The 23345-nt window shown below is 42.4% G+C and overlaps 1 protein-coding gene and 1 long non-coding RNA gene across 25 annotated transcripts in view; both read left to right on the top strand.

Annotated features, from left to right (window-relative positions):
• Positions 1 to 23345, top strand: part of FAT3 (FAT atypical cadherin 3) — a 419605-nt gene that overhangs the window by 115399 nt on the left and 280861 nt on the right. The gene's annotated exons all lie outside the window — the stretch shown is intronic.
• The window catches only part of LOC310901135, a 71125-nt gene that overhangs the window by 21764 nt on the left and 26016 nt on the right, over positions 1 to 23345 (top strand). The window contains exon 1 of the long non-coding RNA XR_014585626.1: positions 1 to 23345. This exon is cut by the window's left edge and continues 21764 nt beyond it; it is cut by the window's right edge and continues 22291 nt beyond it. This is a non-coding gene — a long non-coding RNA (uncharacterized lncRNA).

Genomic DNA, 23345 nt, shown 5'->3' with positions numbered 1-23345 from the left:
GCTAGTACAGGTTGTACCACAGAAAATTCCTTTTACTGCTTTACTGCAAATGTATCTTCCTGAGGAATAAGTCTTTTGAGCTTAGAAAAAGAAAAAAAAAAAAAGTTCAGCTAATTTAATTTTCCATTTATATGGAAATACAGATTTATATGGAATATGTATATTTATAATGTTCATTTCTGTGTTGTTGAAAGAAGACATCTGTGAAGACTGCAGTTCTCTATGTATACCCAGAAAGTTTGGCACAGCATCAGAGCTGTGAAGTTCCCAGGGCTAATCAGAGCCCTCAGCAATAACATGCAGAATAAATGGGGCAGTACTGCCCGGTTTCCATGCCCACTCGTGTCTGTCTTCCCTATTGAAAAGGTGTGGTAGGTGGATAATGTGAATGCTGCAACTGGAGTGAGCTCACAGACAAATATTTTCTGGGCCATTTCTTGGCAAATGCTTATCACAGATAAATGAAACTTTGCAGTGTATGGTTAAGAGGTAAGAACCGCATGACTGAATCAAGAACCAAGTCCAGCTGAGAGGGGGAGGAGAGGAAGGAACTGTTTTTCTCATGTCTTCTCAGTCTTAGATGAACATTTTTCCCCCTAAAATATCTTACCAATTTCAAAGAAGTTACTCGTTCTGTATTATGAAGTGCATATAGAGTATGTAAGAGTATATAATATAAATACACATCTTACATATGTATAAATAAATACATGTAAATTACATAGCAATACTTTTTTTCAGGTTCTTAATAAACCTCACTAGGAGATGCTTCTTTTTTTCCCCTCAGTGTCATGTTTTGAACTTAACTCTTTCCTCTGCTATGGGATTATTCTTTGATATTTCATGAATTCCGGCTAAATTTTGTTGGCTGAATGATAAGCGTGGTTCTTATTTCTGCAGAAATGCTAATAAAGGATGGCATGCCATATTTGGGACTTCTATTGAATTTAATTAATAACAAAGTGAGTTAATCAGGTAACATTCACCTTGAACTTTTTACTTTAAAGGGAGATAATTTCTCATCTCTTGCATTTTTGTATTAGGTGGAAAATTTCAAAGTACATTCTGGCAGCTACATTTGAATATCTTTGTAGAGTCTAGTTAAGTATTCTGTTTATAAGCGCTGCTGCTTAGTGATCTAATGAGCACAATACCAGTCTCTTGCCGCATTACATCTCTGTGATTCTTTACAGTCAGCAAATGCATCTGGACTCATTCAGCATGTAGAGCCGTTGTCAGTTGGTGTTACTTAAAATGATAGGAGATAAAATAATAATAATAAAAAAGACTTAAGTGCCACCAAATTATCATTTTTAAGTTCCAGTCCTTGCATTTGTACTCTGAAGAAACCCTTCATTTTAGGGCATTCAGTAGAAAATTAGATCAGTGCTGTAAAATAATGACAGTATTTCACAGCTATGTGCTAGTTTATATTGTAGGGTAGTGCATATGCAAAAGTACTCATTTTTTTCCTTAATGGAATAACTGAATGTGGATTTTATTGGAGTTTTGCCAGCTTCGGACGATTTTCTGTATGAACTATTAGGACAAAAGCAACTCCTTAAAATAGGTGTTCGGAACATGGTGTTATGGATGTAATTCATAAAGCTGCAGGACTGATTTCAAGAAGAAAAAGTAAGGCTGTATAAAATTGCATTATAAATCTCAGGCTGGGGAGGAGAGGGAGGAAGATGTCAGAAGCATAAAGAAATTACCCTGTTCTTCAGGGAGAGAAATGTTAATCCAACACTGAGTGTCTTTGAAAACTTCACCCTTTAGTATTCATGTACTTGTGACTGTGCCTGGAATACTGCACACTGAAAGTGCACAAAAAGAGTATGATCAAGGTGGCAAAGTCAAAAAACTTGGGAGATGGGGAAGTGCCTGTGCAAATCTGATTTGTTCTCTCTGGGTTTGCATTATCAAGCACTCGATAATTATAAGATCCTTATTAGTAGTGCTGATATTTTTGTATGTTCTTGCTCATTCAAAGCACAGTTTCTCTGAGATTGTTCATTACTTCGTATTTTTGTTGTTGTTGTTTTTCTTATCTTTCATTTACTGGGGCTCAGATTACCTTTTTTAACATTCTTGAGGATAGATTCCATTACACTTACTGGGCTTCCTTTGGTGCTCTTCACTCCTCACTGTGTCTCAACTTCTTTTCATCAGAACCCTAATTGCTTGTGGAACTTGTGGTTAGGATTCACCCACAGGTTCAGACTTGTAAGTGTAGCCATGTAGGCTTGGCATCAGGAGTTCCTGAGTATGAACCTGCATTTGATAGATGAATCCACTTGAACTGCTCTGAGAAGTTCATTTAATAAGTCCCAGTACAGCCTACCTGGTCTCCTGCTCTAACTGCAGAGGAGCATTGGTCCGTGCACAATTTCTGTCATATCTGTCAGTCCCTTGAGGATGTCTCAGATATGCTGGGGAACCTTAAATGGCACTAAATGCCAGTGTGGAGGGAACTGATTTAAGTATTAGACATTCATTGAGTATGAGGGGAACGTAGGTGTCTGGCTCTCACATGGATACCTACATTTAGGAATGTGAATCTGGAGCTGGATTTCGTCCTTAATGTTAATGTTATTATCACATTGCAGATGGGAGCACAGGCCCAGCGGGTTGAGGACAGAACATACACAGCAATTTTAAAGTCTGACTTTACAGAAAATATATCAATCTATATTTCAAAGAATATCATAAAACTGCAGAAACTTTGAGACTAGAAGGTCCTGCATCCCATACTCTTGCTCCATGCCTCTTCAGAACTGGTTTACTGCTTGACCAGTGCTTACTGCTGTGAGCTTTCACTTACCTCTAACAGGAATTTCTTCTGCTGCAACTTGTGACTGTTGCCTCTCTGTGCTCTCTCTTTTCTATAGCCCCTCTTTAGGTGGGGGAAGACTGTAATGAGAGTCCCCACTTCTACACTTAATCTTTCCTTTCCAAGCTACACAAACCCAGGTCCCTTAGCTTCTTGTTTTACATCATATGCTTTGCTCCCCAGAATTCTTACTGGGTGCACAAAAGTTTGTCCTAATCTCCTTGCACTGGGGAGTCTAAAACTGGACCTGCTATTCAGATGTGGCCTCACTTCCCTCACCCTTCTGGCTTACCCAAAGCAGCCGAGTATCTGATCAGCCATGCAGTGATGCATCAGTTTATGCTCAGTTTGTTGTCCACCAGGACTACCATGACATTTTCTGTCACTCTGCTTCCACCACGTCCCAGCTTAGTGCATTCTGCAAGACTTGGCATGGGCCTTTTTTGAAGTTTTGGGAGGTTCATGTCAACCGTTTTCATGCCATTCCATCTTATTGCGATGCTTCTGGAGGGCATCCCAGTCCTCCATAATATCCGATGCTCCTCCTAAACTGGTGTCATTTGTGAACTTAATGAGGTGGGTTTTATCCTACCATCCAAGTTGTGGTTGTACAGTGTCGATACCAAACATGACCTTTTAGAAACCCTTGTCATGATGAGCCAATGGACGTGTGCTGAGACATAGATGCTTTGAACCATAAACCTGTGCTATTCGGGCCCATCAGTCCACCCAGTTACTCATCCATCTTGTGGCCTACCCAACTAGTGCAGATCCCTTCAAGTGGGCTACAGGGAGTAGCGGAAACCACAGTGAAAGCTTTGTTAAAGTCAAACTTTGATCTGACTACAGAAGTCCACCATGAGTACCACAGTCTATGACTGTAGCTCTCTTCCAGTTTAAAGAGAGCTCCATTCACCTCTTGTTTTTACAGGACAGACTGTCTCAGATGCCGGCATGGTGCCTCCATGCTGATTCAGCACTGCGGGCCCTCAGCTGGCCAGGGCCTCCTCCATGCAGCTCTATCTTCCCCTTATCACTGCCTGTTTATCTCATAAATTCATTGCAATGTTTCACCTGAGGTCTCACCTGGAGTGCTGTCTCCAGTTCTGGGCCCCCCAGTACAAGAGGGACCTGGACATACTGGAGAGAGTCCAGTGTAGGGCCACCAAGGTGACTGGAGCACCTCTCCTGTGAGGAGGGGCTGAGAGCGCTGAGACTGTTCAGCCTGGAGAAGAGGAGGCTCAGGGGGAAGTCATCCATGTCTATTAATACATGAAGGGAAGGTGCAAAGAGGACAAAGCCAGGCTCTGTTCTCTGGTGCCCAGTGCCAGGACAAATGGCAATGGGCACAAACTGGAACACAGGAGGTTCCCTCTGGACATCAGGAAGCTTGTGTGTACTCTGCAGATGACTGAGCACCAGCACAGGCTGCCCAGAGAGGTTGTGGAGTCTCCTCATTGGAGACCTTCAAAAGGTACCTGGACATGGTCCTGCGCAACCTGCGCCAGAGGTCACTTCCAAGCTGTTTCCCTGAAACAATTGTCACATTTACTAGAATACTTCTTCACAGTGATATAAGTATCAGCACACTTTGTATTTATCCCTCATAAGCTTCTGATACCTCATAATAATGTCTCTCTATTGCGTAAAAGCCTGTTAGCAAGAGTGGGAAGGACCAAAACTCATTCTGGCTCTGGGAGGAAGAGTGCTTCAAGAAGAGGTTTATTTGCATCTAGTTGGTGTTGTGTATTTGATACACTTCATGGCATTGTGTTTTGCTGGTCAGGTGATGCGGCACACACTTGACGTTGGTCATCTAGAAATTATGAGTCGTGTCTCATCTAGTCATTTGGGCTTTGTCTGTAACGGGCCCTGCTGAGGTGCTGCGGGTGATTTTTGATCTGGAGATGGCTGTCTCTTTCTACTGGCTGCAAAGCAAGTCTATCGAACCAGATTGGACTAGACACTGAACCTTTAGGTATGTAATGGTAGTTGGAGAGAAATCATAACCTTATATCAAATTCAAACTGACTTTTGGGATTTCAGAAAATGTCACTGGTTTTGGTTCTTAACGTTTGCCACTCTCATGAGGAAGCTGGGCCAAGGAACCTTTCGATTTGTGGTTTTAGGCTCTGTGATCTGCAGTCTTAACCTTTGTTTATTGTGTTGTGCCCAAGTCACATCAACCAGGGAAAACCTGGTGTGTCCATGGAGAGACCAGCTGGGCCCCAAGATGGAGGCAAGACGAGCAGCATGGCCAGAGGGCCGATGTGTTGACAACATGGTGGGACAACAGGAAGATCATCCAGAAATATCATCCAGAAATATCTAAACCTTAGGGACATATGTGGTGAGACTTAAGGACCCTGAGTTATCAGGCCAAAGAGCAGCTCTCTCCCACCAGCTCCATGTTTAGGTCCAGTAGACTTTCCCATTCTGCTCTCGGTTCTGCCGCTGTCTGGTTTGAATGCCATGATTTTTGGTGCATTGTGGGCTGGCTCTTTGTTTTGTTGTTAGTCTTGGCAATGCGTGGCAAAAGGTTTGTGCTCCTGAGATTATAAAAAAGATAATTTCAGTGTAGAGGACTGTGGTGATTTCATCCAGGTTATTTTACTCTCTTTTGTAGGAACTTCAGTGTTTTCACTGAAAAAAGATTCGTTCTATGCTTTTGTCTCCTGAGAGGGGAGAAAGGGAATCTTTTCTCTCCTCGTCTTTCACCCAGAATCATGTCTGAATTTTGTAAGCTGCAAAGAGGAGCTTTTATTCCATTAGATTTCAAGATAAGGGCTTGAATTTTTTTCTGCAGCGGATTTCAGGTTAAGACCCTAATTTAAATGCATTTGAAGTTGAAATATGTTATTTTCTTTTAATTTGAAAGGAAGACAGATTTAAAAGCAAACCTTGTAGAATGTCTCAGATATGTTCTATAAATTGTTTGTATAAATTATATGTGAATAAATACCAGAGAGCATTAATGCTTCCTGTCTAATTTTCCTTGGATTTGAATTTGTTTATTCAGAAGTTAGAGAGTATTGTTTGTGGCACTTACATTATGCTGAAAATCAACTGCTCTCTATTTTCATTATTTTTCACACTGTGAGGTTCCTGGGTGCCCATATTTCCATGGTGCGGGACAGTCAGGGCGGGTGGAGAATCAGGGAGTCCGTTATCCTGGAGTTTTTCCTGTTTTCTGTCTCTACCCTGTATCTTTTACAACTCGCCTTATTTTCTCCATCTGGTATTTATAGCAGTTTCGGTAATCTTAAGTTTCTTTTCCTCTTATGTTCCCTCAAAAAATAAAATAAAATAAAGAAGAACCCAAATGCTGCAACTGTCTGCTTCAGAAGTTCGCGGGGAGCGCCTGGGTTTACGGGGGAGGATTTCTCCTCGCGTGCTGTGTACTTGTCGTGTGTTGTATGATTGCTTCTGGCAGCGTTTTCCAAAGAGAAATTTGAAGAAATGTATGAGGGCTTATGGCATTGTTTGTGGAAGCAGACTTTTTCATTTATAGTCCTGGGCTGATAATGTTGCCATCTGATATCAGCTTGATAACTCGCAGGAAGTGATTTGAAGCTATCCTGTATGTTAAAAGAGATTTTTAAGACCACGAAGATTTATCATCATTGATGTTAATTTCAGAAGGGATATTGGATCTTTTCCTTCAGAGTTTTGTCCAGTAGTTTCTGAATTATTTTCTGTTATGGCCTTATGTTACTTTAATACTAACATGAACATCAAATGAGATTGAATTTTGGATGGCCTGTAACCCCATTTATCACTGCCATAACCCTAATTGTGGTTTGTAGACTCTGGGTTAGAGCAATGATGTCCAGATGCAGTCTTTTTTAAAAGAGGAGATTATTCCATTTATTCCTTTTAAAGGGGCCTGATGATCTAATCCCTGAAGTAGGCCAGTACACTAAACAAATTTTGAGTCTAAATCTGTTTAGATGAAAACACAGTGATTCTTCTGTTTTTATTTTTTTATTATATGTTTACTTTCTTTTGGGTTATTATTTTTGTATTTGAAATTTCAAGTACACAACATTGTGGTTACTGGAAAATGGTAATTCTTGCATCAAAGATTAAAATCCAGAGAGGGTGCCCTGTGTTTCATTTAGCAGGATGTGTTGCCCATATTGGTAGGTCTCAGTGAAAAAGCCAAGGGTTTGGTGACAACGAAGGGAAATGGGCTATGCCCCTCCCACCCCAAGTGGTGTCAGCACAGATGTTTGCACCACTGCTCCCAGTGCCTAACAAAGGTACAGATGTGACTGCTAAAAATTCCCCTTCCCTAGTGAACTGTTGGCCATGTGAAAAAAAAAAAAAAAAAAAAAAAAAAAAAAAAAAAAACAGAAGCAGTTTCACTAAAAATTAATCAAATTCAGTGGTCTTGGTTTAGATTACCCAATAAATTTCATTCTATTTCTAAAAGAAACCAGCACTATCCATTAAGGTAAACAATTTCACAGTCCATTTGGCATTGTGGAATGAAAGACTGACTTCAGAGATTGCTCAGGTTCATCCTATTAGACAAGGAGGGAGCACTGATATATTTTTTTTATTGTTATTTTATCCTTCTACTGAAGTTTCTAGAAGCTGAAATCCAAGCAACTAACAAGAATATTACTTGGCTATGATTAATCTTGCCCCAAACTTTTGGTGACTAGGAGCCACAGAAGTATGGTCTAGGTAGGAACTGATTTTATCAAGGGCTAGCTTTGGTATTTTGAAGGCTTTTCCTTCTTGAATTGGTCCAAAAAGCCAGAACTGAATGTTTTCACAAACGAAGAATCTAGAAAATTCAGGAGTAGGTTTAGTGAACTATTCCAATTCAAGACTTTTTATTTTTTATGTTGAATGGTAACATTGCATTTTAAGCTGAATTTTTGCACTGAATTGAGAAACTGATTTTTTAGTTCTGAAACTTTCAAAATAGAAAATTTCTTTAATTTTGATTTTTTTTCTAGCTTATAAATTCTAAATTAATTGAATTAATTTCACTTTTAGTTAAAGAAAGAAGGAAGGGAGAAGAGAAAGAAGATATTTCCACCACAAAACAGTTTTTGGAGAAAAATTCCAAACTAGTCCTATCCAATTCATAAAAGTTCCTATCAGTAAATGTCATGTATTATTTGGTTAGCAAATAGGCACAGTACTGAGAGGAGAGTCTTCGAATGTTTCCCACTGTCGTCTCTTAGGTTAGCAGCAACAGTATTCATAGCATTTTAATGTTGTAAGTCAAAAAGTTGTTTTGGAGGCACATGCAGGGGGTCTGTTTCTTCAGGAATTATAATGGGAACTAAAATGATTACCTTACAATAGACTTCCTAATCTTTAAACAGCTAAAATAAGACGATTTCTATCCCTGCTGTTCAGGTTCAAATGTGAAATCCCAGCTCTTTTTATATACCTTTTAATCACAGCATTAGTCAAAGAGAAGGCTGAAGTACTGTATTTATGGTTGTTAATAGAGACAAATGGATCTTTTTTTTTTTTTTTTTCCTTTCTCTTTCAAGTCGGGTGTGAAACATTTATTCTGAATGCTGTATTAGTCATAGCCAAAAATAAACTGTCTTATCCCACTCCCTTCTTCTTCTCCAAGGTCTTCCAGGGAGCTCTTTTCTTGTTCCTTATCTCAGGAGACTGCTGGGTTTGGTGTTTCTGTGCGATAGACCCATGCCTGAGCTTTGCTTCCCAGAGGCATGCTACAGTAGCCTTTAGTACAATATCCATCCTTGTTATAAGTGAAAAAAAAAATAATCACCCTACTTTTCATCCCATATCCATGACTGTTGGTATACACCCTTCTTGGCAGAGGCCAGGACATCCACCTCGATGTCTGCTTGCTGGTTGCATCTCTACGATGTGCCTGGTTGAACATCACCAGCGGCCATGGGGACTGGCAGGGCTGCTCCCAGGACCTACATCTGGATTTCCTCTGCAAGAAAGCAGGGGGCCCGGGGAGCTGCTCCTGCAGACCTGCTCCTGGCTGGCTGAGGGAGATTTGCTTACCTGGCTTTTCCACCATGGGAAAGGTGATGCAAAGCAAGAGTGGCTGGAGGTCTTCCAGCAATCTGTGGGCTCAGATGGGAAAATTTGGAGGCTTGCCAGCAAATAAACTAAGAAAAAGGTACAAACCTAGGGAAAAAAATAGAAAAAAAAAAAAAAGTAAACAACAGACAGCAGCAGCTTGTATCGATTGTGGTGGGATTTGGTCTTGGCTTTAAGACCATCAGACTCTTTCCTCAACTCTTAAAGTTTCCTTTTTTTTTTTTATGGTACATTTTTCCAAATTAACATTTAATCATAACCAGGAGAAAGGAAGTAATTCTGTGGTCCTTTGCACTACTGAAAACTGTAATGGAGCCATCTCTGGGGAAAAAGTGCTGTATTTTACTTCCCGTTGTATTTTCTACTGTTTAGTCTGTTCTGGTTCTAAAACACTCACTTCTTGTGGATGTTAGAGCACTTTTCTTGAGAGACATTCAGATAACAGGCTCAGGCCAGATGCAGAATGAAGTAATCTTTCTCAAATGGCTCAAGAATAACAGAAGTCATCTTCAGTTTCCACGCTGATGAATTACTACACCTGGAGGCAGCTAATTTCAGTCTGAACCTTTGGAACTGACATGGACTACGTGATTTTGCTTCCTTAGGGGATGCGAAACTTGCTTTGTTCTGTTTTGTTTTCCTGGACTTATGTTGCATTTGTACAATTTGTTTGCCTTGTTTAACATGGAGAGTGGCATTTTATGGGAGCAGAGAAAATTTGGTTTCCTAGAGCCTGTGTTCTTTACTGGTATAGAATTGTATGGAGTAGGTTATTTTTTATATTTATTCTTCGCCTGGGAAGAATTTATTCCTCCCCACTGTTTGTGTTGCTTACAAACGACCAGTCCTGCAGTAGTTGTCAGCTGGGCACATTCCCTAAACTTCTCATATTTGACCCCATTTTGGCTTGTAACCCCCCTGAAGTGCTGCGCTTAGTGGAATATCAAACTACCGGAGGGCATTCAGAAGGTGCTGGCCTGGCTGAGCCACTGGGCATCTCACAGCCTCTCAGAGCAACCTTGGAGGATTTATTTGCAGGATGCCTGCCCCTGCAGCTGGAGAGTCTGGTTTTATGAGCGACTTCAAACACCTCTCAAGAAATAGCTGAGCTGCTGTGGGACTAGGATTTAGAACCCTCTCACCTTTTCAGAGAAGTTAGAAGAGATGTATGGATACAGAGGAACAGCAGAAACCTTCATTAATTTTATGTAAAAGAGAGGCTTTTGTTAGGAATCCACCAAAACGAAGCTCTTTGGAGATGCTCTGTGGAAGGTCTGCCCTCCTGTCAGAGACATGCCGGTGATTTGCTGTGAATCAGCATCCTGTAGAGACCACATGGGCTAGGATTCATCTTACCTAACTTCAGTCATTTAGAATTAAATGCATAGTTTTGGCTGGTTGTCTGGGCTCCTGCTGTAAGGGACAGAGAGGGGCCCTGCAGGACAAAGTGCCATCCTCCTCAGTTGGGTACCTGAGGTGGCAGGTTGGATGGTTTTGAGATGCTGTCATGAGCAAGAAGCGCCTTGCTCTTTGGAGAAAATTTATCTTTGAATTTGTTCGTCCCAACAGTCTGTCTGGTAAGCAAGAAAGGTCACTTCCAGTTCATTTTCCTTCATGGCAAGGGACTTTAGCTAAATTTTGTGTTTATCAAATAAAGACAATCAATACTAGAAGGAGATTATTTCCAGCAATGCAAACAGATTATTAGCTCAAATGAAATGGGGTTCTTTTCAGAGTAAACCCTGTAACAATCCTGAAAGCACCATAGCAGTGCATGTCCTTTTGAGCTGAGCTGAGAATCTGTGTCCCTCTCACTCCTCCCAGATGCTTTTTCCAGCTGACTGCTGAAGTTTGCCCACACTATTTGCTCCTGCAATGAAATCCCATCTATACAGTGACTTGAAATAAACTGATGGACTTGGTTTTAAACGTAAGCTCATTGATTTAATAAATAGATATTATTAAGCATATAAAGGTTGAAGGAAAGTTAGATAAAGGAGGCAGCTAATTAATCATGCAGACCGTGTCTTCATCCCTGAGCTATATTTGGCTGCAGCTTAGCAAGCGAAGGGTAAGTAGATCTGTGCTTGATTGCATTCAGTGCACTCCCTGCCTTGGCAGAGGAGTGAAAACAGGTTTGTGTTTACAGTTTGGGACAAAAGCAGCATTTCTCTGACATACCAGTGGTAGTGCTCTGCTGCTTACATCCATGTTTGGAGTAATTTACACCCAGTGGGCAATTTACACCGCTGTTTAAGCAGCTGCAGGATTTGGCCCCAGCAGATTACCATGCATTTACAAATCCAGCTGGCTGTTTGGAAGCTCCCAAAGGAGTACTTGATTGCCAATTACACTGTTTCTCCTTTCTATCAAATTGCCAAGAAACAGTAACTCAATTGATTTAAAATTATTTCTGTCGCACAGTCTCTAAGCCTTGCAAGCAGGTTATTATGCTCAGTTGCATGGTGGTGTTTCACCCCTTGAATTGTGTTTTCGGGATTGCTCATCATGCGCCCAGTTGGACTCCATTTAATAACTTGCTTGTGCTACATTAGCTGTGTTTCCTATCAGATAATTCTGCCTTCCTGTTAGAAAACAATGTGTTGTAGCAAAAAGCAAACACAACCTGCTGATGGGTTTGGGCAGGTAAACTTCAAAACAATAATCTATATTCATTGTTTAACAAAAATGGAAGTTGTTGCAGTCATAAAAGAGCCAAGTTGACTGACTTTGGGAGGACAAGCTGCCTGTTTGCCTGTCCTTTGAGGGCAGGTCTGCCACGAGAGGATTACCAGGATGGGGAAGGCGAGCTCTCAGGGTGCCATCGTGCTGGGTTAAGGGCTGCTGCCTTCCTCGTGCCCTGCGTTGTGCGTGGCTTTGAATCAAAAGGATCGTGTCATCAGGGCTGCTGGTGGCTGCCACCTTATGCAGTCCCCTCCCTGGGTAGTGCCTGGGTTTGGACTGACCATCAAGCTCTGATCTCCTCCCTGTTCAAAGTGAGGCCCTTATTTAATCAACGTTTATAAGGCAGGGCTTGAATAGAGAACGATTAACCTCCGCAAAGATTTATTTCCATTGCAGAATAATTTTGGAAGAACTCAGGTGTCGAAACACATTGGAAGCTAACTTCTTTTTTTCCCAGCGTTTGACTCTGCAATAGGGATTCTTTCACTTCTGTGTAATTGCACTGTTTTCCTTCCTGGGCTCACGGTCACAGGCCCTTTTTTCTCTGGTATTCAGAAAGCTGCATTCTTGTTTCTGTGGGAGTCCCAAATCTCCTGAACCTGCTTTGCAGGTTTTAATTCCCTGTTTTTCCTCCTCAGCATCTTTGCCATAACCTCTTCTCCCTATTCTCTTGCACTCTTCCAGGTTTTGTTTTTATTCAAACTTAAGCATGTTTTCAAAAATGCTTCTTTCTTTCTCTGTCTTGGGAGACCACCGAGAACATCGGTGTGCACAGTGCCTGAATTCAGCTCTGGGATGAGCAGGCAGCAAGGCCTGGCACTGCCCATTACCAGCAGTAGTGCAAGGTGACCTGTTTTATATGGGGTAGATCACACCAAACAGTGGAGGGACACCGCAAAATGGGCTCCGAGCTTCTAGGAAACGAGCAGCCAGCATTTGTGAGCGACAGTTCTTGGAACACTTCTAACTTCAGGAGAGAAAACAGCCAGCACTGAAACAGAGAAAGAAAGCAAATAGATCTCTGACATGAAGGCTGCTCCCTTTGCCAACTTCAAGCCCAAACACAAGGACAGTGGAAATTTTCAGACAGCTCTGTTTTATTAGCACTTGTAATGAAGTAGTTGTACTGTCTTCAGTAAAAATTTCGAAAGGGCTCACCGTGATGCAGACGGTCGGGCCTGGAAAATCTCAGGCTAAGTGGTTACAGTTGGACGAGTAGCAAGTAAGCCACTGAAAACAGTGTTTGTATAAAGGATTTTAGGGCAACCGTAACAACAGGTGGTGGTACTGACCGCCACTCCAACAAGAGTGGGCTGGTGTGTGTGCACACCCGCTTGTTGTTGCCCATATAGCATTTAATGCGGATGCCAATCAAAACAGTCTTTTCTTGTGTAGAATCACGGAATGGTTTGGGCTGGAAGGGACCTTAAAGCCCATCCATTTCCAATCCCCTGCCATGGGCAGGGACACCTCCCACCACACCAGGTTGCCCAAAGCCCCATCCAGCCTGGCCTTGAGCACCTCCAGGGATGGGGCATCCACAGCTTCTCTGGGCAGCCTGGGCCAGGGCCTCACTGTAGAAATGAGGTTAAAATATCAGCCTGGTTTTGGGCTGTTGTTACACTGGAATCTAATAACCTCTGTGGTAATTAACGTTATTCGAGCAGCCCAGAAAAGCAGGACAGCAGTGTCAGCAGGCGTGCCAGTGGGCGGCCCCCTGCTTGGGGCAGGCTGTGGGCCTGTGTTCGCCCGTGGCTGTGGGCCTGTGTTCGCCCACGAGCAAAGCGCCGCTCAGGCTTGTTAAACAACGACCAGTTTGCAGTGATTTCGGTGACGGGCAGACTTTATACAGGCAATTTGTAAAGCCTTTGGTAACAGTATTAGATAAACAAGACATTATTACACAGTTGACCAGCTAAGTTGAGCTTTAGCCAATAATCCTGCTTGGTAGGCACATTATCAGAGTGAATTCACTAGTCTAGACACTTTGTGATTTTTAACTTTGGTATGCGGTTACTCTAAAATAACAGGCTTTGAGAGGAAAATTGTCTGAAATGGCTAGTTCCTTACTGTGAGCATTAAGGACCTTCAAGGAGAGAAAACATTTCGCACTAAAGGGCTCTTCAATCCAGTGAAGAAAGGCATAGCACAAACTGGTGTCTGAAAGCTGGAGACAGACAAATTCACATAGAAAGTGAGCTGCATTTTTAAGAGAGTCACAATCCATTGGAACAAATTATCATTGAAAGCGCTGGATTTTTCTCTCTGTACTCAAATTAGGCTGGCTGTCTTGCTGGCTCTTGTTTTAGCTGAACAAAACTATGCTTCAATGAAAAACAGATTCCCAGGCTCTGTACTGGAGTGGCTGGGAGTCATATACTTACCTGTGGTGTACAGATCAATCTGCATGATTTGATAGAGCTTTCTGAACTTAAATACTGTGAATTTAACAGCAAATGTTTATTCATACTGCTTCCCAAGCTATCCATCGTGTCCCTTCCCTTGCTTTCCAGCTTGCTTATTCGTGCATATTGGAGCAAATAACCCTTACATTTTGTTTTTGGTGAGTTTTGAGATATTGACACATCCAGGTGACCTGGAACCTCACTGTGTCCAGGCATAGATGCCATAAGAAGTCTGGTGGTGTCCAAAAGGAGTTAAATAACCACTCCTCTGCAATGCAACTGCCTCAGGCATCTCTCAGTGCCCTTATCTTGCAGTCTGCTCAGAATCTGCTATGTGGATCAGCCTCTGGCCCAAAAGAGCTTCTTCTGTTTCTTGACTAATTAGCTGTGAGATGTGGAAACCAACCTGAGCTAGTTCCAGGGAAACTGGTATTAATCACACCATCATCCAAACCGTATATGGCAAACCTAGTCAGCAGCTGTTTTAGAAATGGGAGACTTGAAAGCATAGGGACAAGAACCATACTTGCATACTTCTGATAGCTAAATAAAGCCTCAGCAGTATATATGGAGCTCCAGCAGGCAACTGAAATGAAGCATCTGGATTTCCTTATCGTATCAAAAAAAAGAAAAAGAAAAACGGAAGAGGCTTGTGGCTGAGGAATGAATGGTCTTTGAATCTGTGTGCTGAGCAGGGAGCCTTGCAGAGGCACTCTGGAGAAGACTCTCAGGAGAATCACAGAATGGTAGAATCATTTAGGCTGGAAAACATCTTCAAGATCATCAAGTCCAACCATCAACCTACCAAGTCCCATCCCTAAGCCTTGTCCCATCATGCCATGTCCACGTATATCTTAAATACTTCCAGGGAGGCACCTGTAGGTTGAGATGAGACCAGGCTTTCAGTATCATGTGGATGCCTTAGCCTGACTGCCAGTTTAAGCTCAGTTTAGCTAGTCATCAACTTGTTTCCTCTGTCTTTTTATTTTCTGTGGCCCATAATGTAATGCAGCAGATTAAAACCAATGTTGAATGGCTCCCTCACCCTCAGAGCTGTGTCCGTTCTGTGCCCTGCAAGAGTCAGGTTGCAAACGAAATAATGACATGCATCGGACTAATTGCACACCGTGTCCAAAGCACGCACATGCAGGGACTTGGCACTGCCCCATGTGTGCGAGCTGGGCTTTATGAGGTGCCCAACATTGTACAGCATAGAATTTATATGCAATTAAAACATGCTTCATTATTAATTATTTAAATGTAATTAAATTATGCTTAATCGACTGTGTAAACTCACACCCACACCTAAACTCTGCTGTGGCTCTGCATAATGTACCTATACACCAGATTTTCTGGAAAGGGAAATCCACTCATTAAGCAGGTGTTCCCTTGCTTGCTTAGTTCTGGTTTTTCACTAACATTTTGCCCTGGGGGGAACCTGATTATTCACTTGCAATTAAAGGAAATCACAGACTGTCGGGAGTGGGTTGGTGCTTTTCACCTGCCTTGAAAGTTTTTTGTTTTCTGATGTGTTTTTTTTCTTTTTTTTTTTTTCTTTCCAATTCTGTCAGCAAATTAAACTCTGGGAAGAAGTATCAAATTAAGCTCTGGGAAGAAGTATTCAGAAAGCCTACACTTTAGGGAGGGACAGGACTCCTTTCCAACAGGGTTTGTTTTCTACAGGATTTCTCACTCTGACTCAGGCTGTCTTGTTGCTTTTCTCCTTCCCAGCCATCCCATTTCCTCATTGCTTCACCGTATTTTTATTTTTCACTCTTTCTACGTCCCAGCAACATGTTTTTCCTTCACACTTTTGTCTGTCATTACCCATTTTTAACCAATTTCTCATTCTGTCCACTGGTGCCCTGGTTATCTCCCCTTTCTCTCCTTTCCATTTTTTACCCTCCCGTATCTCCCAAGCATCACATAATGAGGAACAGATTGGATTCCTTACTAGGCTCATTGGCGAAAAGCACCATGTCGATGCCAGGTTGAGATGATATGATATGATACTACGGATACGAGTTGGAAATAAGTAAACGTGGTTATTGTGGCACATTGAGATTCTTGGCTCTGCCCCAAGGGATTTAAACAACAACAAAAAAAAGGAGGGTGTAAAGGAGAAAGCAGCTGAATGGTCTGTTGAAGCTCACTTAGAAGGGAAAAAAAAAAACCATGCAGCTATATTTTTTGGAGCTGATTTTGTAGTGGTTCTGTCAATCATTCTACTTCCTATCATTGCACTTACACAATAAAAAGTAATGTGCTTTATATTTTCGTTTGTTTGCACTTGGTAGAAAGGTCTCCCATGGGCACCGGGAGGGGATACTTTGAGAACTGCATGAACTGGTCACAAGACAGGTGTCGGTGTCCTGTCTGGGTGTCATGCACGATAGCTGATACATGCGATACTTCCCTTGCCCACATACTGTGTGTACACGATGTCTTTTCGGTGTTGTAGAAGCCTAAGAACTTACAGTACACTAGAGATGCAGTATGAAGAATTATTTCTTCTTTATGGAGGACTTCTCCAAATAAAGAAGTTTGAGGTCTTCGGCATTGATATCAAATCATTGCCTTATTTTTTGAGAGGTTTCTGGTTAATATATATAGGTTAATCATGAACAAGTTGCATTTAGCATGATTCAAATAAGCTTAACGGCACTCTTTCCTGTCCATATATAGTATTTATTCATGGTCTTTATTTGACTTTTTTCATCTTATCTTGGTTATGACAAGTAAACAGATAATGAATGTAGGAATTATTATTCCTAACAGATGTAGGAATAAACAACCCGCACATGTTTTTTTTTTTTTTTTTTTCCCCTCAAAACTGAGACCTGCCGAGCAGACAGTTGAGAGTTCTGCATTAAGAAAAGATCTCTGCAGAGCTGTCTTTACTGTGTCCTTCTTCACACTATCTAGAGCTGGGACACTGAAGGAAAGTGAACCCAAAGGAGATCCCTGTAGGTCTAGTGATATCTGCGGTCAACACCCATTCATCCACCCCAACTTCCCTCCATCCAGTCCATCCATCCATCTGTGTGCAATGCACGCCCTACGAATACATGGCCAGATACTCAGCTTGTGAAAATCAGAGCAGTGTAAAGGAAATGGTGTTGTCCCTAGATATAGAGTCCGAGCAACCCATTTTTGCTGGTTATCTTTCTTTTGCTCAGTGGGTAGGTTTTGTAGCAACGTTTGGACTTAGAGATGCCATAGCCTTATTTTCTGTTTAAATCTCATATTTAGGTTAATGAAGGTGCTGCATTGGCAAGGCTGGTCAGGGCTGAGCTGGGAATAAAGCAGACTGCTCGCGTAGACTCTGGACTGCTGTGCTCATCTGCAGTGTTGAAATATTTTTCCAGTCTGGAGTCATGTAACATCCACATTGGGGAAGGAGGACGAAGCCATCATTCTCTAATTAATTAAGGCAAGTTCTAGCTCTCCTCATGGGTAGACCAATTTTGTGACCTAATACATCCCTACCTATATTGATGAGACAATCCCATGGCTCTTTGATGTCTTTCTCCTTTACCCAGCTCCTGGGTATGGTAGAGAGGATCCGTGAGGTGATCTGGGGCAGATTTATGTGACGTGAGTGGTGCGTAGGCAGCGCTCAGTACCCGGGGACAGCACGCCACTGGTCACCTTTGGGCTCCTGTTTGTGTGACAGCCTTGGAGAGGATGAACAGCTGCAGGATGGGCTCTGCAGGCTCCATTTCTTATCCTGCAAGTGATAACACTGGAAGCTTTTCAGCAAATCACGTAGGTCCAGATCCTGACAAGTGTAGAAGAAGCTCCTCTTGATCTTAGAGGGAGTTTGATACCGAGTACTTGCACAGATTTTTACTTCTTGCCTGTAAGCAGGGATAAAAGCCTTTCTTGCAGAAGTGATGCTGGTAAGAAATACATTTGCTGTTGTGAGCTGCTCCGGTGCAGGGGAGATGAGAGCCCTCCATGGGTAAGAGGACACTTGAGGTGTGATGACGTTTCCACTGCAGTCAATTGGATGGGACACTGAAGCAATTCCCCTGGGGAATACTGCTGCAAATCTAACCTTCCTCCTTGAGGCACTGGATATACTTTTCTCATGATAGTAGGGGCTGGTGAGTTTTCGAAACCGATGCTCTCTCATTGCATGGATTAGCAGAAAGAAGAAGAGAGCAGCATCCATCAGCAGCCACGAGGCTGATTCCAGGCACAGCCGTGCAGCATTAACACACATTTTTGTAAGCGTGGAGCTGTTTAGGCTTGGCTCTGCCTTGCCATCCTCTTTCATCTCCAGGTGCAAGTGACAGACTTGACTGCCACGTTCGGCTGGGATCCTGCGGGCTGCTAAGAGTAAGGTTTTGACATCGTCACACTGTGGGACTACATCGCATTGCTAGCGAGGTGGGAGGGGGGTGCATGCCCTCAAGAGTTCAGAAAAACTTCTTAATGCCAGTGTAAAGATTTCTTAAGAAAATGTTAATCAGGACTCCTGCCATGCACATATTACTACAACTCGCGATCCCCAAAAAACAGCCTAAGTGTGCGACAGCTTGCCAGTTAACCTGCTCTAGGACACTGCACAAAGGAGAAAGAATCAGCAGAGACTTTGATACCAAACCTGCTCAAGTTCAGCGATCACATCCTAAGGGTGCTTTGCCCTGTAGCGGATGATATGAAATGGGTCACTGATCACCAAGCAGAAAATTACTGCTTGAGGGTTTTTGTTAAAAAAGAAAAAAAACAAAACCACGCAAACCGCACCACCACCAAAACCGTTATTTTGTGAAGCTTGATGTTCATTGCATGGAGAAACAAGCAAACTTTTAAAGCTGAACTACTTGCCTTTTCACATGCATATTAAAGAGGGAAATCACTCGTGCTCCAGATGAGATAGCAATGTGTTTCTGTTCCTGAAGAGCAAAGAGCTGTCTTTGCTGTCTCAGAGAGGAGCGCTCTCATAAGTCTTCCCTCCACGAAGTGCCACTTGTTTGGGCATCGTGACAAGTAATGGCCTTATTCCACGTGTCAATCCAGACCTTTGTAAGAATCTGTTTTTTGCATTCCAAGGAATATTTTAAATCTATTTTAAATCTAATCTCTGCTTCATGATGATACAGCTATTTATGTTTCTCTAACACCAGAAGTCATTAGGCATCCTAACAAAAATGAGTGGAACCCTTCCCTCCCCTCACATTTCTTTCTTTCCCCACCACAAAGCCCTCATGCTGTATATTGGCTATAAGATTAAATTAGTCTGATCATACAGCATGCAAACACGTACTGCACGAAGTGCAACTCCATGGGGAGCTACCCGCTCTGTGTCCTTCGCTTTTCTGTAGTAAGGCCATTTTCCCTCCAATCTAAACGCATTGCTAAGATGCAGTCCCCTCGTGTTTGCTTTAGGCATTAGCAGTGATGCTCTAATAATGTCTCCTTTGATCATCTGGCCCAGCTGCCTCCCTGCTTTCCTAAATATAAGCCGGGGCATTGAGTGAGGTGGCCAGATTTTGTCTTGTGTGGCTCGCTCCCTCCCTGCAGGGAGCAGTGTGTGCGTGCAGGGAAATGTTTTGCTTGGTAGCATTTTGCCTTTTGTTTTTAAATATGCATGCCTGCTCCGTGCCTGTATTCCTGGAGGAATTGCATTTGCAGTCTTGGCCTGGGCCCCGAGGAGGCTCTCACTGTTGCACACTTCGTTTTTAACCCTTAACGTTAGCAACATCTCTTGTGCTGGAGGGGACTGAAGAGGAGCATCCACCTTCTTTCACAGTTGTGCTTTACAAGGAGAGAGACAGAGGGCACATTTTTCTCTCTCTGATAAGTGCCATCGGGGACCCGGGACCTGTGGTGAGGAGCAGGCACTGGGTGGGGAGGGATGGTGAGAAGACACCACGCACAACAGCATCTTCGTGGTGCCCTTGGCAGCACAGACCCAGTCCTGCAGCACGAAGCTGGCTGACCCGAAGGAAATCCGATGTTTGGGAGCTGTAAAGTTGCCCAAAGCCTTGCCCATCAGTCGGACCCCTGTTTTTTTCTATGCTTTTGACTGTTTTGAGTGAAAGCCTTCAGACCTGTTGCAGCAGAAAGCTGTGTCTGGACATGGCCAGCGCCACCTCTGTTCCTGGTGGCTTTCTTTGGGAAGGTCCTGGAGGAGGATGCTTGATGCCGGGATATTTTTTTTTCCTTTTTTTATTTTTATTTTTTCACATTTCTTTAGGGACGATGTCTACAGCGTGCTGTGCCACAGAGCAGCACAGCAGCGCTGATGGCAGGACAAATTTGATTTTTGTTTGTTTGTGGGTTTTGCCGTTTTCTTCTTTTTTTCAAACGGGCACCCTCTGAGAATTGTTTAAATACATTTTGGTTTATACTAACCCAAGCCTGTTTCTTTCCCATCCCTTAAGAAGGCCTGGGTGAAAGGAACACTGCCAAATTGACCAAGATTTTGAATTAAAAAAAAAAAAAAAAAAAGATTTAACAAGGAAAGACCTCTTAGTACTACTGTAAGGTCAGTGTGGTCAGTGTGCATGTTTCATCGCGGCATTTGGGAACAGTGTGGGGTTGTCTCCAGAAACAAGGGGTACCTCATTTCAAGGGTATATAATACATTTGTATAACACAGATACAAATGGGAAGGGTATCACTTGGGGAAGCATTCACCAGTGAATTTTTTTTTTCAATAAATACAAAAATGGATAAAGCAAACACATACAGTAACTGCAGCATAATGTCATCTGCTATTTATTTCTGAGGTCTAAAGCAAACAGATGTGATCTAATGGAGAAAATGGATGCTTTGAAAGCCAAAAAAAAAAAAAAAAAAGAGTGGTGTGCCCCACTCCATGGATGATGCCTTTTTAGTTTCTGGTAAAAATAGAAATAATCAAATATATTGGCCAAAGCTCAGACAATTTCAGACAAAGAGTACCAGAAACAAAAGGGAAAAAAAAAATGGCCTAAAGCTGGGGGAAAAAAGCATTTGGAAGTACTGCAGTGTTTTGTGGGAGTTGTCATCCAGCATGCTTGGTTTTCATCTACACTGAGGGCTTCGTGGTGAGACCATGTTCCTCTCCCACACAATAGTTGAAGGAAGCACTAAACTGGGGGAATGAGCGCTTGGGCACGTCCTGGGGATTACTCATGATACCACCAACCATAATTCCTACAGACGCAGGCACAGGTATCTGCATTTTACTCGCCTGAAGTGAGCTCACCAAGCTGTCCTGTCTTTCTGAGGCAGCATCCCACCGTTTCTGCAGTGCCTGATGTGGTGGGACACAGTGCCAGTTGAGTCCTCTGGCTGTTTTTGTTACTGGTAAGCTTCTTGATGACGTCCTCTTACTTAGGCCTGTTACTAGCAGCTTTGCATTTTGTCAGTAGACTCAGTCCCAAAATACATCATTAAATAAAGGAACTTTCTGTCCTGACTCAAAAACTGGTGAGGTCACCTTGGTGATATCTTCTCACCTTTTGCATCCAGCCTTCATCTTCCTTTTAACTCTTCAGGCTGTAGACACGTGCGTGGGTCTGTTTGAATCAAGAGGGTCCTTTGGAAGCTTATCTGGTTGTCCCCACTTACTGGGTTTTTGTTCAGGCTGGGGAACGGTCCCAGAGTCCCCAGAGTAGCCTCTGCTTTGGAAACTGAGCTAGGAGAGGTGCACCTGGGGCAGCGTGGGCATGCAGCCACGAGTGCAGGCTGGAGCATATCTCCCTGATGCTCAGTATGGCTTTGGGGTCCTCAGTACAAGTTATTTTGCTTTACAGACCTGCTCCAGTTACCTCATACTCTTGTTAACATAGGCATAGACTTATTCTGTCTGAAAAAGTCAAAGAATTTAAGACCCTAAAGGACCGTTATTAACCTTTGTGAATGATGGAAACGATATGTTACTCAGTTATTCTTACAGCTTCTTGCTGGAACACATCACTTAGACAGTTTTAGTCTAGGAAACAATAGACCAATTTACAGATTTATTTTTTTTTTACTCTTACAGGGAACAAAATATTCAGTTTGGATTCAGTCTGAATTTGTCTTCATTTTTTTCTTTATTCCCCTTTATGTGTTGTTCCATATATGCTTCTTTTTGGAACTATTTTTGTTTTCTTTCAGTCCCTTTCCTGAATCTTTCATAGTTCACCGTTTTGTTAGGTAAAGCAAAAGCTCCCTTGATACCACTCTGTTATGGAAATAGCACATCTATAAAGATAGTTTTTGCCGGTCCAGGATTTAGAGACCTGCTTGATAATATAAAGTCTGCCGTTGCAGTATACTTGTGTTTCTCCGAGGCATTGGACTTGGTGACACCAGATCTTTTGATTAAGCCTGTATAGACGTAACAGCACGTGCTAGGTGGATTAAAAACCAGTTTGATGACGTGTGTCACACTGTAGTTGGTAGTGGGAAGATATCAGCGAGGAAGTAGTTTCTCACTAGATACCTCTGGGAACAGTTCTTGGGCTGATGTTGCTCAATATTTTTAGCAGGAACCTAGTCAGTGGTATGAAATCTTTGCAGATGACATAAAGGTAGCTGAAAAGTGAGGAGGTTATCTCTCAGTGCAGTGCTGTAGCAAAAAGAGTTAATTCAGTCCTCTGATGCATAAAAGGAGAAGCCAAGAAGAGATTCTGTCTCCAAAGTGGGTACAACCAAAAAAAAATCTGTTATCATATTCTAGTCTGGTAATGCATGTACTGAACAGAGATCAGAGGAAACTTCAGTTGCTGCAAAAAAAAAAGACACAAAAGCAAGGATCTTGCTGTATTTGCTTTTATCAAAGAGAACGTTGGCTGGTGTCTTCACCCCTCCATGTGGATGCACAGGAGGGCTGTTGAAGGTGTGGTTTTCTTGGTGAAAGCACAACAAGATGTGATGACTCAAAGTTGACGTGAGAAATCTTTTACTTTGAAATGCTACTGTTTCTTACCAACAAAAGTCATTAAAAATCGGAATGGCTACAAAGTAAGGTAATGAACCCATAGCTTGGAGACTTTCGAATGGATTAGTTATTTCTGAAAAAGAAAAACATACAGGTATTAGTGGGCAGTTATGCTTCACGCTCTTGACCTGGAAAGATGGAAGTCATATATCCATCTGCTCATCCTGGCCCTTGATGGCCCTTGAGCACTATGAAGATTACCTGCGTAGCCTTCAGGAAATTGTTAATACTTGTGTCTCTCTGTGCTGCTGATAAATACAATCAATTCCATATTTCTCCTCTAGAACTTGTTGTCTGCCAGGGTCAGAATGGATGAATGACCGCTTTCTTTCTCAATATGCAATTATCCGGGGATGTGCCTGGTCTCTCTATATGTCTGTTTTTATTTGTTGGGTTTGGGCTTTTTTTCCCTTCTGCACTCTCAGGGGAGAGAGGGACCTCA

This window comes from Anser anser, assembly GCF_964211835.1.
Source record: "Anser anser genome assembly, chromosome: 1".
In the NCBI taxonomy this organism is placed as follows: domain Eukaryota; kingdom Metazoa; phylum Chordata; class Aves; order Anseriformes; family Anatidae; genus Anser; species Anser anser.
The sequence above is the reverse complement of the archived record's forward strand: the minus strand, read 5'-3'. Positions and strand labels throughout refer to the sequence as shown.